Source organism: Nerophis lumbriciformis, linkage group LG20 (genome assembly GCF_033978685.3).
Source record: "Nerophis lumbriciformis linkage group LG20, RoL_Nlum_v2.1, whole genome shotgun sequence".
Classification (NCBI taxonomy): Eukaryota; Metazoa; Chordata; class Actinopteri; order Syngnathiformes; family Syngnathidae; genus Nerophis; species Nerophis lumbriciformis.
In genome coordinates this window covers 26,741,775-26,752,500 of record NC_084567.2, presented here as the reverse complement: position 1 = coordinate 26,752,500, position 10,726 = coordinate 26,741,775, and the positions used below count along the sequence as shown (strand labels likewise).

The 10,726-nt window shown below is 36.7% G+C and overlaps 1 protein-coding gene and 1 long non-coding RNA gene across 4 annotated transcripts in view; one reads left to right on the top strand and one right to left on the bottom strand.

Moving 5' to 3' along the window:
* Positions 1-10,726, top strand: part of scai (suppressor of cancer cell invasion) — an 81,243-nt gene that overhangs the window by 2,025 nt on the left and 68,492 nt on the right. The window lies entirely within an intron of this gene.
* On the bottom strand, positions 4,548-5,329 carry LOC133619593 (uncharacterized). Its single transcript, XR_009817440.2, has 3 exons — positions 5,255-5,329; positions 4,941-5,015; positions 4,548-4,855 (listed from the first exon to the last, which is right to left on the bottom strand). It is a non-coding gene; the product is annotated as an uncharacterized lncRNA (long non-coding RNA).

Below are 10,726 nucleotides of genomic sequence, written 5' to 3'. Positions count from 1 at the left end.
GAATGTATATATGCATGTATGCATATATAAATGTGTATATATATTAATATATATATTTATCTTTATATGTACTGTATGTATGTATGTATATATGTATATGTATGAATCTATATATATATAAATATTTATATATATCTGTATATGTATTCATCTATATATACAAATATATATATGAATCTGTGTATTTATATGAATGTATGTGTATAATGTGCGTACATATGTACAGTCGCGATCAAAAGTTTACATACACTTGTAAAGAACGTAATGTCATGGCTGTCTTGAGTTTCCAATACTTTGTACAACTCTTATTTTTTTGTGATAGAGTGATTGGAGCACATACTTGTTGGTCACAAAAAACATTCATGAAGTTTGGTTATTTTATGAATTTATTATGGGTCTACTGAAAATGTGACCAAATCTGCTGGGTCAAAAGTATACATACAACAATGTTAATATTTGGTTACATGTCCCTTGGCAAGTTTCACTGCAATAAGGCGCTTTTGGTAGCCATCCACAAGCTTCTGCCAAGCTTCTGGTTGAATTTTTGACCACTCCTCTTGACAAAATTGGTGGAGTTCAGCTAAATGTATTGGTTTTCTGACATGGACTTGTTTCTTCAGCATTGTCCACACGTTTAAGTCAGGACTTTGGGAAGGCAATTCTAAAACTTTGTTAAAACCTTGCAGTGTGTGTAAAAGTACTCTTGCGCACATTCAACAATACTGTGATAATGAGAATAACTGTGACAATAATAACAACTGTGATATAACATTTTCATAACGGTACATCGCTAAGTATGACAAGTGCCGAGATTAAAAAATGTTGTTCTGAAAATCGATTCTTGAACCTTTTGAATCAAATCAGAATCATGATGAATGAAAATCTTGCTTCGTATGTGAATCTTTTTTTCATACGGCATTATAAATGATCAGTAATGAACGTAAAAATAATAACGCAATTTGTTTTGACCGCACATGCTCCTTTTTCTTGAATCGCGGATGGTTATCTAGAAGGCAGAGTGGGTTGTTTTACGGTCAGTGATCAGGTCAATGCATAGATGAGTGAGGAGACTGACTGGTGGCAAGAAGTTCATTAAAATACACAAGACAGGACTTTAGATAAAACAAAAGTAGTTTTCACATATTGCAGAATACAACAGGTTTTTATACCATCTAAAAGCAAAATAAGTTTTTGAGGCAGCCATTGGTTAGAATGCTACTAGTAAATTGAGAACAAGCACTGGACGACAAACTAACACTGACGGAGTATACCCATGGCAATGTTGTCAACAAATGTACCACAGATAAGTTAAGCGACGCTTTTGTAGCACCTTTGATTAATTCAAATTAAAAAGGATTCATTTGATTTAAAAATATATATATATTGATTGACAGCACTAATTCTAATATAATTATAAATACTGCCTGTCCTGCCACCAAAAAAAGGTAAAGATCGCTTTTTCATTGGATTCTTGAGTTCTATTACCGGTACTTTATTCAGGGCTCGAATTTAACCACGGCAACGGCGGCAAAAGCCGCGACTGCCCTCGTCATTTGCCGTAAGCCCTAAAAAATTGACCAACACCTGCGGCACGAACATGCCGTGACCGCCCTTGACTTTTTACTTGTTAATGGATGAGGGATGTAACAGTAAACGGTATAATGATCATTTGCGAGAAAATTCCAGACGTTTAGTAATACCATCTAATTTTTAATGACCGAAAAACCGTAATTTATTAATGCATTTTAGGCAACACAAAGTCATGCGCACTTGCGTCGTTTGGCTTGATAATCATGGCGGACTAAGGACACAGACTTTGCTCGGGAGATTTCCCCTCGGAGTAAACGGAGCCAAGCGCTTGGTTTAACGTCATTTTCCCTAGCTTCCTGCCGTGTGTTTCAGAGCGCACTGCTGTGTTTGGATGGAGACAGGTGTGGACAATATTGGAGACAGACGCACTTGTCCCCGCACTAAAAGTATACAGCGAAGGAGAAAACTATTTCATGTTGTAGGCGATGTGTCGTGAACGTTGTCACAACTTGTTTATAAAGTCTTTAGTTTGTTTACTAGGATATTCACTCGTCGTTTATTTAACTGCTAACTGTATCAGTGTTCAAATAACAATAGTAGCTAAAATGTTTTGTCATCTCATTGAACTGAACGCAGGCTGTGAAGATTGTGTATTCGATGTGAGAGGTGTCACTCATCTTTATTTTTGTTGGCCAAACTGTTGTACTGAACCAAGAGAAGAACGAAGTTTGTTTATTAGACTTCATCTTCATTAGCCAAACTGCTTTGTGTTTTATTTTAATATCAAAAAGTAAACACAAGTTTTTTATACATTACTTGTGTTTTTTTCATGTCACAAAGGTATTACTTCAAAAAACATTCATGTGACACAGCATTTTGTTAACGTGTTATTGTGTATAATTAATTCCTATATGACATATTTCTACTCAAACTCTTAATGGATGTGTCCCGATACAGCATCTACATGTACATAACTTAAAAAAAAAAAAAAAAAATATTGGACTTAGATCAAAGTTTAGGAACAGAACTCGTTCGTAACCCGAGGACCACCTGTGCTTGTATACATTATTTTCGGTACACAGCCATCCGTTTGGTAAAGCTGCGTTGCTATTTTCAACACGGTACACATTTCAAATTGCGATGCTTTCTTTACAAGTCCGGGTAGTGTTCCTAAAAGTGGACTAGGAATATATTGATAATCGGTATTAATGATAACTGCGGTAAAACTCCTGACGCTTAGTATTACCGTTTTATATTAAAACAGAGATTGATAACTGCACTTTGATAAACTCACTGACTGGCACCAGCTAGCGAGCTTGAATGCTTTCAAGAAAACAAGGAATTTTAAAGTTTTTCCCCATTAAGAAACAACGTACGCCAATCTAAACTGATATGAACACATTACTGTCTAAGCAACTAAGATATTCAATTGTGCACTTTAAGCCTACAAGCTGTGCTCTCTCAAAGCTGGTATATAAACTTGCAAGGGCTGTGCAATTAATCACATTTTAATTTCGATTTCGAATTATGGCTTCTCACGATTAGGAAAACATAATATTCAACAAAATACTATCAATGGGCTACGCAACATGCATGTGAGTTCCAGAGCTTGTGAAGTTTGGAATGTCACAATGGTTGTTACTTTTTATTTGACACTGTGCCTGTACGTCTAATCAATAATTACTAAGCTCAATAAAAAATATTTGATGTCCGCATTGATGTAACCCGGGGACGGAGTCACATAATTGGCCAATAAAACAGAATCTGCTGTTAAACGCTGAATATCAAGGAAATTTACATAAATGTAAGTAAAATGTTGTCATTGTCCGATACCACTCATTCTCAGTCGAGACGGTCACTTGTAACAGCGACTAAACTACGAAGCTAAAGTTAGCGAGAACAATCCATACAAACACAACACATCTCATCTGTTTGTGTTGTTGTGAACGACATCATCGATGTAACATCAATTTACAAACAGTGGTCGCAACTCGAGAGCCGTTCTCTCATTTTTGTTTTGACAGCCGCAAGTGAGTCACCTCTTTGCGAGTCAAGCAGACAACAACTGCACAGCACACTTCCCCCTTCACAATAATAGCGAGGTGCGCCACATCCGGTCTGACTGCGCTAACAAAATGAAAGTTTCCAAAAAGTACCTTACAGAAGCATAATGTACTTAAAGCACTGAGTGATACATTTCCACAATTATTACGCCTCGACCTAAAATACTGGTTAAAATTGTCCAAAGATGTATTGTACCAATACATGTGAGGATTTGTTTGCATTTAATTAAAAAACATGTTATTTTACACATGAAGCACACACTCTATGGTTGTATAAGTGTAAAAGGTAAAAAATTGAATTAAAAACTATTAAAATGGAAAAAAAAAATTATTTTGTTTTATATTGCTATTGTTATTTAAATGTATTGTTATTGCTATCATGATCATTTTACTCTTTGTGGCTTATTTGTTACTAATTCATATCATGTTTTTTTTTTAAACTATACTTAAAGTTGAGTTTTGGTGGTACAATAAATACTCATTTTCAAATTAATGAATAATCGTGTAATTAATTGTGATTACAATATCAATCAAAAATAATCGTGATTATTATTTTTGGCATAATCATCCAGCCCCGTCACATAACTTGCGTCCTGTCCCCTCTGACAGCATATTGGTTCTTTTATAGCTCTTCCATGGAGGCTGGCGCGTGACTAGAAAATCTCTTCCAAAACCCTAAGGGGAAGTATTTTTTGTGTGAGCAACTACAACTCTTGTTGACCATCTTCATGAGAGAGAAAGCGATTCCTGTATATAGTACTCTGGCTGAGGCAGAGTTGGTACAATCTCTGACTATGTGCCAGAATTTTAATGCAAAAAAATTTTTAGTTTTTTTCAATTTACAGTAAAATGTATTGTCATGTTTATTAGTTTGATGGGTAGTTTGCTGTAAAAGCATAAGTCAAGCAGATATTTAAGTATTTATTTTTATTTAGACAAAAAATGTTTGGAAAGTATGATAACATACTGTAATATTTGTTGCAATAATGGAGACTATTAATGTTTAAAAGGCATGCAATTTCAAGCAGTACTTATATTTCTGTCAAAATGAATAAAATCCATTACATTTAGTCAGAAAATATTAAGTACTTTGACACATATCGTTTCCAGGTGTTTGTGGGCCAGATCTAGCCCCCAGGCCTTGAATTTGACACCTGTGGCCTATGCACTTGCATAAGAGAATGATGGGCTCATAGCTTGTGTGGTGGGGCCACTTTTGCTTGAGACACTTGTAGATGATTTTGAAGCAGCCTTCAAGCACTCTGTGGACAAAAAATTCCACATGTCATCACCATGAATTATTGCATTTTAACTGCCTGTTATGTTAATTTCTCTGCTGTGTTTTACCTGGACTCTTGACTTTCCTCCTCGCGTGATGGCTTTTTAAAGTAGTGGCTGATTTTGCCTGCCATATCTGCAACGCTAAAAAACATAAACGTTACTCTGACACGGAGGACACTTTAAAAAAAATACACGACATGCTTGTAATGCTTTCTTGGGGTTACTCCTTTTAGTTGACCTTTTACCAGTCAATCGGTACCGTCATGAAACTCTACCTGATCCTATGCAAACTTCGAATAAATTATTCAATCATTCGATCTATTATAATTAGTCAGAAAAGGTTGGAACCGAAGCTAACACTACTAGCTGTGTTCACTTACCAGAGACAAAATGTTCACAGCACAGTCTGGAGTGTTCTGTAGGAGTCCAGTGATCCCTCCGTATCATGCTCTGTATGGCAGAAATCCACTTGTTACGGCGGTCAACGTTATGCAGCAAGTAGCGGCAAAAAAAAACGATTCGATCTGTTTCTTCTTCCGTAGTTGCTACATGTCTGTCGATATAAGGTGCAACGCTGCAACTGCAGTTAAAATACGTAGCTGCCGCAGAGGGACATCAATCGCTCAATCAACACAGCCGGATTTTACGCTGTGTTGAGCGATATCAATCGCTCTGGCTGGGGACGGCACAAAATTAGCTCGAGACGGCCGCCACGCAATTTTGAACGCAGGAAAAACCATGAGTACTGGTTGTAAACTAGTAAACAATAGCGTCTGAAGCGACATCCACCTTAATGTTGGAGCTGGAACTAATCCTTTTGAAACAACAGTCACTTTTAATGTTCACATTGCTTCGAAAAAAAAGAAAAGACGTTCGCGAAAGGGAGCTGTGGCTGTGCAACCCCAAAACAAGTCGCGGCAGAAGACAGGCAAATTTGCAAACCTATTCGGCCGTTCAGGACGTTGGACAAGAGCGAGAGCTACGTAATTGAAATCAAACAACGACCTGCTGGTGTTAATGTTTATATGCATGTGGTATCGAAGTTTAGAGGTCACATGTTCGTGAATGTACCATGCCTGAAAAATAATTGACGTACAATGAGGAAGCGTTGTGTGTGTGAGAGAAAAATAAGTGTGTGCATGAGAAAGAATATATTGCGGCATTTAACCTGTACACACAAAAGACTGGCAATAAAAGTTAAAAAGAGTGTCGTACTTTGTGACTTTCTAGGCGCAACAACAACACAATATGCTGAAAAACTACACATTCAGTAATTATTTTTATAGCACACCGGTATATTTAGTACATAATATCTGTTTGCAACCAAATGTTCAAGCACTGTTGCATTTCAAGCCCAAAGTCTACTCTCCTGTGCTCAGGGACTCTCCTCGGCAAAAGCTGACCAATCACATCTCCGCGGGCTGCATCGCCGCTGATGCAAATTATTTGGGGGGTGCATGTGAGGGTACGTACTAGGGTTGTACGGTATACCGGTATTAGTATAGTACCGCGATACTAATGAATCATATTCGATACTTTACTGCCTCTGAAAAGTACACTTTTCACTACACACCGTAGCCCACCATCATCAAAATGTAAACAAAGGCCATTGGTAGATCTACACCTAACATCCATTGTAATGATACCAAGAACAGGTGCGTATATAGTCGATACTACTATAATTACGTCGATATTTTTTGGCATCACAACATCTTCTCTCGCTTTTTTATTTATTTATGTTTATAAACTCAGGAAATATGTCCCTGGACACATGAGGACTTTGAATATGACCAATGTATGATCCTGTAGCTACTTGGTATCGGATTGATACCCAAATTTGTGGTATCATCCAAAACTAATGTAAAGCATCCAAACAACAGAAGAATAAGGGATTATTACATTTTAACAGAAGTGTAGATAGAACATGTAAAAAGAGAAAGTAAGCAGATATTAACAGTAAATGAACAAGTAGATGAATAAATAATTGTCTGCCACTTGTCTTTAATAATTTTGACAAAATAATAGAATGGAAAATGACACAATATGTTACTGCATATGTCAGCAGACTAAATTAGGAGCCTTTGTTTGCTTACTTACTACTAAAAGATAAGTTGTCTTGTATGTTCACTATTTTATTTAAAGACAAATTTGCAATAAGAAACATATGTTTAATGTACCGTAAGCATTTTTGTTCAAATAAAGCCAATAATGCAATTTTTTGTGGTCCCCTTTATTTAGAGAAGTATCGAAAAGTATCGAAATAATTTTGGTACCAGTACCGGTGTCAAAATAATGGTATCGGGACAACACTAGTACACACAAAAGACTGGCAATAAAAACTAAAAAGAGTGTCGTACTTTGTGTGACTTTTACTAGGTGCAACAACACAATATGCTAAAAAACGACACATTCAGTAATTTTTTACTGCGTGTTCAAGGATCGCTAAACGTAGTACAGGCATGTGATTTTTCCGTCTATAGTCGGAAATCCGTCTTTTTTATCTCTGTAAAAATATAAAAGAACATTTTTTCAGTTTTTCTTAGTTTTTTCCGACCTACAATGTGTGTTAAAATCTTGATCTGTCTCTTTGCCATACCTGCCAACAACTACGGGTTTCCCGTCATGTGTAAGATTTTTGATAATCCATTCCGGTTTACGGCTGCAGTGGTAAAAACTACGGTTTTCCATTAAAAATGATTACCGTGTTTTTCGGAGTATAAGTCGCACCGGAGTATAAGTCGCACCTGCCGAAAATGCATAATAAAGAAGGAAAAAAACATATATAAGTCGCACTGGAGCCCGGCCAAACTATGAAAAAAACTGCGACTTATAGTCCGAAAAATACGGTAACTTGAAAATCAAAGCTACGTAGCAAAGCAACTCCACGGGCAGGGGACAAAATATACGGGAAACATCAGTGATAATTGGTTGGTTTACGTATAAGAAAATCCATGATTGGTTGGTTGATTTACTATGATGAGTCATGATTGGTTAAAATTAGAGAAAAACATTATGGACAGGCCAATCAGAGGCAAGATAGGGCGGGTCATCGAACCAGGAAGGGAAATCACAACAGACACGCACATCCCAAATGAGGACGAGAGAGTCGGAGAAGAGAAGACAGAATATTCAAGCAGGCGATTTCTACTGTATATTTAAAAAACAACAACTAGTGGAATATGGCAGAGGGATTCTCTTCCTTAGATTTTTTTTTAGCGTCCAGGAAACACACAAAGCGTCTACTTGGCCACATTTGGACAAATGTATGCATCTGGATAACACATTAATTTGAGTTGTATACCATGTAAGCCCAAATCAAAACTGCTGTCGACATGGAAGACGTGGAATACACATTTAAGAACACACATGATTGTGACAGACATGTGATGACTTTTGCTACAGTATAGCCTGTCTAAATTTTAAATTTGATTTTTTCATTGGTGTTTTAGAACAAGACGTTAGCTGACATTTTGTTCATTATTTCTACTGTTTATATTTTGACATTGAATAGTTGAATCAGTTTGAAACATAAACAAAATGACTGCAAGATATTTGTTATTTCATGCTATAAATCACAAATGAGTATTCAGATAAAGGAAATTAGCTAATAGAATAAACATTGTTTGTACTCTTTATGATTTTTGCATTTGGAGCAGTTAGAAGTGGAGAGGGAGTCGGAGAGACAGAAATTGGCTATAAAATTCGAGGCAGAATCCACTAGAGCAGTAACAAAAAAGAAAATGCAAGCTGCTCAGAAATTTGCCAGGAAGGCTCATGTCCGAGCCAATAAAGCAAATATGCCAAGGTAATGTGTGAATGAACCAAAGTAATGTGTCAATAATGTAAATAACTAGAAGAACCATATGTTGCTGTGAAGTGAACACTGGTGAGGTTGTAAATACTGTATGGAGTAGGCTAACCAATGTGGTTCCTGTGGATGTGAACACAAGTTGTAATTACTGTAGTGACTAAATAACATAGGGACTGAAACAGACATAGTGATTCATTTGAATGAATGGGGTAATACATTATGTAAACTCTGTTGATAATGTTTCAATTGTTTAAACACTAAAACATCTTCAAATGGGGCTTTTTTTTCCAAATTTTTGCTTGTTCATTTGCTGAAAAACCAGGAGTTTTGGGCCTTGTCCCCCCCACCAGGGCACCGCTCTGGACCTACTCACATGCCTGGGAGTAGGACACAACTCCCGCCAACAATAATGAACAATAATAATTTATGGACTTCACAAATCTTAAAGTGCTACTGCACAAACCAATAATTAAAACAATAAAAGCTTAGCCATTAAATGAATGAAATACGAAGACTAAAACACTATCAGTGAAGCATAATAAACTCAAAACATGTAAAATAGGGGTTTTCTAAAGTGTGTATATTTATGGTAGTTTTTTTTTTTTTTTTTAACTTGGTTGGAACATTCATTGTATGTATAAGTACTTTGTTTTTGTATCAGATTCAACAATATTGAAATAATAATGATAATGTGATCATTTTGGTCACAATACCTGTAATATGAAATTCTCATTGTTTCACCCCTAAAATGGACTAAAGGGTAATGTATTCGCTATGGACGTGGGATCTTACCTGCCATAAGATTCCATTTTTTTAATGTATTATTTAAATAAAAAAAAACTCAAACACAAACGCTAAGCAGTATAACATTTTGTTCCCTTGCTGTCTTGAAAACAAACTTAAGTCTTTTGCCATATCTGGAGCCTAAATTCGTACAAGAGGTTGAGATGTTCTAACTACACTGAATAGTCACACTCACCTCAACCCACAGTTTGGGATTTGTAAACAAATTAACCAAAGTACTGGACCTTGTTCTACTCTGGAGTCGCTGTAGGGGAGCGGCAAAAAAATGGTGTGGGTTTTGTTAAGAGTCTCCTGGCTCAGTGCCTAAGTATTGGATTCATCCTTATGGACAAGAGGGTTACTTTCGGGTGTCAGGCAAATGGTCCTGATGGTAATTTGTGTCTGCACCAAACGTCAGCTCAGAATAACTAACCTTCTTTCAAGTTAGGGGGGGGTGCTAGAGAAAATCCCCAGATGGAGACACAGTTTGATACACAAACCCACCGTTTTCTGTAAAACCGCATGTTTCCTTCGCATGTCTAACATGTTGTATCCACTATATTGCTCACCCGATGAGAAACAAATTTTGGTTGTTGGGAACGCCCTCGTTAGACATGTGAAATCGGAATTGGCTGCACAGGCGTGCATCCTGGGGGTTGGGCGGGTAACATCGAGTCACACCTGAAGTTACTAACAATTTTTTAGGCCAGTTCAGCTGTTACCTTTTAAAGTACGGGTAACATCTCAACCTGACAAATGACATGTTTAGCCACACGTCATCATTCCCTTACTGGTTGTTGAATTGGTGTCCAGCTCGCGATGTGGACTTTTGAGACAATTGACAGTTGGTGTCCACTCAGAGTCAGAATCAGAATCAGAATCAGAATAGTTTTTATTGCCATTGTTTGAGAACAGGTTCACAAACTGGGAATTTTTCTTGGTGCAATCGTGCAACATAAAACACATATCACACAGAATAGGTAAAAAAAAATTAGCTGTAACTGAGAATAGGTAATAAAATGAGCTGTGACTCCTTTCTGGGTTGGGCTACTCTCCTCTCCAGAACAATGGCTGCCACAAATACTCCCACTGTAGGTATAAACTGTGATTTTTGTTATTATTTTGGAATTTTGCCTATCGTTAACAATTAATATGAAAAACATGACTACAATCCAGATTATGTTCCACAAAAGATCAGACTATTCTTTTTAAATAATTCTAAATACTGCTCTACAATACAGCAGTTGATAAATGTTTT